This window comes from Notechis scutatus, unplaced genomic scaffold (assembly GCF_049901735.1).
Source record: "Notechis scutatus isolate UNSWTSFEM ecotype Mainland unplaced genomic scaffold, rNotScu1.2 NSCUSCF135, whole genome shotgun sequence".
In the NCBI taxonomy this organism is placed as follows: Eukaryota; Metazoa; Chordata; class Lepidosauria; order Squamata; family Elapidae; genus Notechis; species Notechis scutatus.
In genome coordinates, this window is record NW_028263145.1 from 31,351 (window position 1) to 37,643 (window position 6,293).

General features: G+C 41.4%; 1 long non-coding RNA gene and 1 pseudogene across 2 annotated transcripts; both read left to right on the forward strand.

Annotated features, from left to right (window-relative positions):
- Window positions 1-207: 207 nt before the first annotated feature.
- LOC113431824 (GTPase IMAP family member 2 pseudogene) lies at window positions 208-2,748 on the forward strand (annotated as a pseudogene). Its single transcript, XR_015746255.1, has 2 exons — window positions 208-241; window positions 1,706-2,748. The product of XR_015746255.1 is annotated as a GTPase IMAP family member 2 pseudogene (transcript).
- Window positions 2,749-4,586: 1,838 nt separating this feature from the next.
- LOC148128593 (uncharacterized) lies at window positions 4,587-5,777 on the forward strand. The gene is made up of 2 exons (XR_015746257.1): window positions 4,587-5,346; window positions 5,425-5,777. It is a non-coding gene; the product is annotated as an uncharacterized LOC148128593 (long non-coding RNA).
- Window positions 5,778-6,293: the final 516 nt, after the last annotated feature.

A 6,293-nucleotide genomic window follows, 5' to 3' on the forward strand; every position in this document is an offset into this window, starting at 1 on the left:
TACTGGATGGATTGATGACTGCGTTTTCCTTACTGGAACGGAGGAGAGAAAGGAGTGTTGATTTCTCAATGGAGAGAAGAGATAATACGGACTGATTTATTGTAAGTGAACTGACATTGGCTATTCAACACGGACTTTGCAAATTGAGTATCCTCGACTGAACTGACTGAAATGATACATGACTAATGGACCGTTTATTTGACACTCTTTCAGGCCGACGTGGAGTGGGGAGGCTTGGCAGGTAAGAGACCCTCCCCGACCCCCCCGGGAGGACCAACCCTGGGGGTCCCCGCATCCAACCTCGGAGGGCTCGGCAACTGACTTGCACTTACGGCGGTGGCCGTGTCCTGGGGTGGGGGGCAAGATGGAGGCCAGATTAAATCACTTGGTCTCTCTCTCTCTCTCTCTCTCTCTCTATCTATCTATCTATCTATCTATCTATCTATCTCCATCTCTCTCTATCATTTATCTATCTACCTACCTATCATATCTATCTATCTATCTATCTATCTATCTATCTATCTATCTATCTATCTATCTATCTATCTATCTATATCTCTATCTCTATCTCTATCTCTATCTCTATCTATCTATCTCCATCTCTCTATCATTTACCTACCTATCATCTATCATTTATCTCTCTCTCTTTCCCTATCATCTATCATTTCTTTCTATCTATCTATCTATCTATCTATCTATCTATCTACCATTTATCTACCTACCTACCTACCTATCATTATCTCTCTTTCTCTCTCTCTATCAATCTATATATCTCCATCTCTCTATCATTTATCTACCTACCTATCATTTATCATTTATCTCTCTCTCTCTCTTTCTACCTATCATCTATCATTTCTTTCTTTCTTTCTTTCTTTCTTTCTTTCTTTCTTTCTTTCTTTCTTTCTTTCTTTCTTTCTTTCTATCTATCTATCTACCTACGTACCTATCTATCTCTATATCTCTCTTATCATCTATCTATCATCTATCTATCTATCTATCTATCTATCTATCTATCTATCTATCTATCTATCTATCTATCTCTATCTATCTCTATCTCTATCTCCATCTCTCCATTTATCTACCTACCTATTATCTGTCATATCTCTCTCTCTCTCTCTATCCATCTCTCTCTATCATTTATCTATCTACCTATCTACGTATCTCTCTCATCTATCTATCTATCTATCTATATCTCATCTCTCTCTCTCTCTCTCTCTCTCCTCTCTCTCTCTCTATCTATCTATCTATCTATCTATCTATCTATCTATCTATATCTAATCTATCTCTATCTAAATCTCTATCTCTACCATATATTTATATATATGTATGTGTGTGTGTGTGTGTGAGTGTGTGTTTTCTTAAGTTTTCGCGGGTATCCTGTCATCCTTCTCTGTCTGTCCATCCATCCATAATTACCTATCCGATCCTCCATCTCTCTATCTGTCCATCCATCCATCTATAGTTATGTATCCTATCCTCCATCTGTGTCTATCCCCCACCCATCCACCTATCTCTATCTCTATTTCTATTATCTCCCTCTCTGGCTATCTATCCATCTCTCTCTCTCCCTCTCTCTCTCTCTCCCTCGTTCCCTCCATCCCCCCCACTTTCTCTGTCAACAACTGAATCCATGCCCTGAATTCCATTGAGCGGCGTAACTACACTCCGCCCCTAACTCCATCTCCCTTTCTCTTCCAACTCCCAGGGGACGATGCCGAACTCCGGCTCATCCTGGTCGGAAAGTCGGGTGGTGGGAAAAGCCCCACGGGCAACACCATCCTCGGACGGAAGGAGTTTGAGTCCGTCGTGTCAGCCAAGACCACCACCCTGAGGTGCCAGAGGGGGCAGGGAAGCTGGCAGGGCAGGACGGTCTATGTGGTCGACACCCCCGCCATGTTCGACACTGACGACTACACGGAGATCGTGCGACGGGAGATCCTGGCTTGCGTCAACTTCTCCCAGCCCGGCCCCCATGCCCTGATCTTGGTCACCCAGGTGGGACGCTTCACTGCCGAAGACGCCGTCGTCGCCAAGTGCGTCTGGGATATCTTTGAGCCCGAATCCGCCCATCACACCGTCGTCCTCTTCACCTGCGTGGAGGATCTGGGAGGGACCCCCCTGCAGGAGTACGTCCACAACACTGACAACCGGAACCTGCAGGAACTGATCCGGCGGTGCGGGCACCGCTACTGCGGTTTCAACAGGGCGGTGGGCCCCGAGCGGGCAAGGCAGGTCTCCGAGCTGATGGCGATAGTGAAGAGAACCGTCGTCGAGAACGGCGGGTGGTACGTAAACCGGCTGTATTTGGAGCCCAACTTGAGGGATGCCATCGTCCAAGTTTTCCTGGTGGAGAACCGCAACGCTCGCAAAATGGCTGAAAAAGCTGGGTGGTCGAGAGAAAAGATTGTCGTCGCGGCAATCATCGCTCTCTGTTTCGTCGTCACCGTATATATTATAGTCCAACTATCTTAAATGCTGCTTGCGATGACCCAGAAGGGGCGTGGCACCAAGGCAACCCCAGTCAGAGAAGGAAGAAGAATCCCTTTATTATCTCCAACTTAACCTTCAGGCTGGAGGAAATAAAAAAAAAAAAAGCTCTCCCAGGAGCAGCTTTTGACTCAGTCCAAAACAAGGTCAACACAAACGGTAACTTAAAATCGAAACACACCAAACGGAAGGACTTAAGCCTGAGGATGGCGCGTGGGACCTCGCCGAAACATCACCAAGATACTCTTAATCTTACACGGGAAAAGACCTGAACATACCTAGACCTACATAGATAGATAGATAGATAGATAGATAGATAGATAGATAGATAGATAGATAGATATAGATATAGATATATAGATACACACACACACACACACACACACACACACCAAACCATTCCATTTCAATCGTGCGTCAGCTTGGGGACATATTTCAATTATTTGAACATTATAAGTGAAATCCTGATCGAATCTAATACTAATCCAATATGTCGATATATATTCCCATAGACCTAATAATATCGCACATTATAACTTTGCTTAAATTCCTCTCATTGCTCTCTCTAAATACGTCAAATCTTTTTGTAAGTTGTTCTATTCTCTATCCATTGAGGAGAACGTATTCCATACACCGTGTAAATATATATTCCGGTTCTTCTTCTTTTCTTTAGTTTCTAGTGTCAAATTCTTCATTTCTGCACCTTTCAATATTTCTTCCATTGTTTTTCCCTCTATCGGTATTTTATCTCTCTTTTCAATTGTGGGCAAATACACATGTATCATTCAGTAAATCTTTACTAAATTGATTAGTGAGATGTAAAGGCAGAGATCTCTGTAATGGTAGCTTAATCCTCTGGCGATGTCAGCAGAAGCTGACGAAAGGTTAGTACGTACAATAAATGTAATTTTACGTTCCGGAGATTGCAGGATGTCTGTTTCTTCTTTACATCATACATACATACATACATACATACATACAGACACACACACACATGTATAGTAGATTTTTAGAAAATAATAAATATATAAAGATGTATTTCTTTTTTATGATATGTACAAAATGTTTTTAGGATAGATTTGGGAGGATAATATGAATTTATATAAAATAAACTAAGTAAATTATGGTTATCTCGTAAAATATGAATGAATAAAACTATAGTGAAATGATTGATTAATGATATTAGGGTATCTAATTTTTGATTGATAATATGAGTTTTGATGGAATGTAACTGTAATTGAAAACTATGAAATAGATGCACAACATGATTTGTAAACCAAATGGCGCACTGTTTGTATACATATGGAAGAAAGTTTGATGTTTTTATGTTTTGTTTGTTTATGTTTGTTTTTAAAAACCAATAAAATTTACAAAAAAAAAAAAAGACACACACGTGTATATATGTGTATAGACACACACACAAACACAAACGTACATCAATTACATTTACATTTTGCATTGTCTTTGACTCCTGTTATCTAACCAAAGAGACCATTTCTCCCAGACCGTCTAATATTATTCTTTTTTTCTTCCTTCTCCTGCAATTCCGTTGTAAGTTTATTAATTTCTGCATGATCCATCATTTTTTATTATTAATTTCTGCATGATCCATCGTTTTTTATTATTAATTTCTGCATGATCCATCTTTTGTTTTTTTTATTAATTTCTGCATGATCCATAATTTTTTATTATTAATTTCTGCATGATCCATCATTTTTTTATTATTAACATATCTGTGGGACTCCTCTCTGATGTCCAGTTTTGAGCCTGACTTATTCTAGCAGCTGTCAACATGTGTATTATTATATAATTCAATGTCTTTCTTGTCATCACCTCTAATTATCCCTAATAGGAAACATTTCAGGTTTAAGTTTTATTTTTTTCCCCCTCCCCAGTTATTTCTTGCAGCTAAATCCTTATTTTTGTTCCCAACGTTTCATTGCTTTCAAGCACAACCACCACATATGAAAGAAAGTGCCTGGTGTCTGGTTGATTGATAGATAGATTGATGGATTGATTTAAATTTTTTTTAAAAAAACTTTATTGAAATTCCAAATCTTAAAAAGTTTACAAAAATTCAAAAGATTAAAAAGAAAAAGAAAAATCACAACCCTTTCTATAATATTCTATAATTTCTATCATAAGAAGACGTGTCGATATCTTTCAGCATCGTTTTCTGGACAGTGCAATAAAATACAATACATACAATTCATACTTGACTAATTCATAACTCATTAATCATGGTGAATAATTAATAATAATGAGTAATTCATACGATTCATAGTATTGGTAAGACTAATTCACAGGGATAACAAGTGATTCGGGTCTATAGGCCATTAGTTCAAAAGAGGAAAAAAAAAAGTCATATTAACACTATTACCTGTGGACATCAAGAAATGGCCAGGAAATGGAGATCTAGGGAAATATATTTAATTTATAACATATATGTAATATATGATATCCTGAAAAATACATAATTTATCTCCTCTTATAGCTATGGAATAGAGAGCACAGTACATAGACTATAATTATGTAGATTTATTTCTGATTTGTGTGTGTGTGATTTGAATTATCGAATGAAAACGAAAATTAAGGCGGAGACAAAGCAAGAGTTTACACCTAGGCGGGGAAAACCAAAAGCTACGAGTACCGAAGGGGCAAAAGCCTGGCTCGCAAACAATCCCCGAGAGATGGACCTCGGAGTCCTAGCGGGCGATCCCGTAAACATGAGTCAGTTGTTGACGCGGCGGCAGCCGCAAAAAAACTTAACACGATGCTCGGTTGTCTAGAGGACCTCCGAGGTCCCTTTCCCACGCTTTCATGCGACGCTTTTCCGTACGGGTCTCCTGCTTTGAGGGGGTTGGACTAAAGGACCTCAGAGGTCCCTTTCCCACACTTTCATTCTACGATTTCCATACGGGTCTCCTGCTTGAGGAGGGGGTTGGACTAGAGGACCTCCGAGGTCCCTTTCCCACGCTTTCATTCGACGCTTTCCGTACGGGTCTCCTGCTTGAGGAGGGGTTGGACTAGATGACCTCCGAGGTGTCTTCCAACCCTTTCATTCTACAATTTCCATACAGGTCTCCTGCTTGAGGAGGGGGTTGGACTAGATGACCCGTTGAGTCTGGTTTGTCAGGCAGTTGCAAATCCGTCCGGTCGGTGGTACTATCTATCCCACTTTTTCTTTCTGGCTTCTTCCCAAGAAGTCGGCGGTGGTCTACTCTGTGAAATGCTTGACTCACGTCTATGCATATTCTGGTGGTGGCTAATCTTTTTTGGGCTCCTGTGCCCCCCCCCAAAAAATCGTGGGCGTGCTTGTCCGCACTGTACCTCACAGCTGATTTTCGGCTGGTTTGAGGCCTATTTCGGCCTCCCAGAGCCTCGAGGAAGGCTTCTGCTTAGGCTTTGCAGGACGAAAACTAGGCCCGTTTCGTCCCTTCCGGTATTTCCGGGCCTAGTTTTTTGGCCTTCAGAAGCCCTTCCTCAGGCTTCTGTAAGCTTTGCAGGCCGAAAACTAGGCCCATTTCATCCCTTCTGGTATTTCTGGGCCTAGTTTTTGGACTTCAGAAGCCCTTCCTCAGGCTTCTGCAGGCTTCGCAGGCGAAAACTAGGCCCGTTTCGTCCCTTCCGGTATTTCTGGGCCTAGTTTTTGGCCTTAAGAAACCCTTCCTCAGGCTTCTGTAGGCTTCGCATGGGCCGAAAACTAGGCCCGTTTTGTCCCTTCCGGTATTTCCAGGCCTAGTTTTTGGCCTTCAGAAGCCCTTCCTCAGGCTTCTGCAGGCTTCGCAGGCCGAAAACCAGGCTCA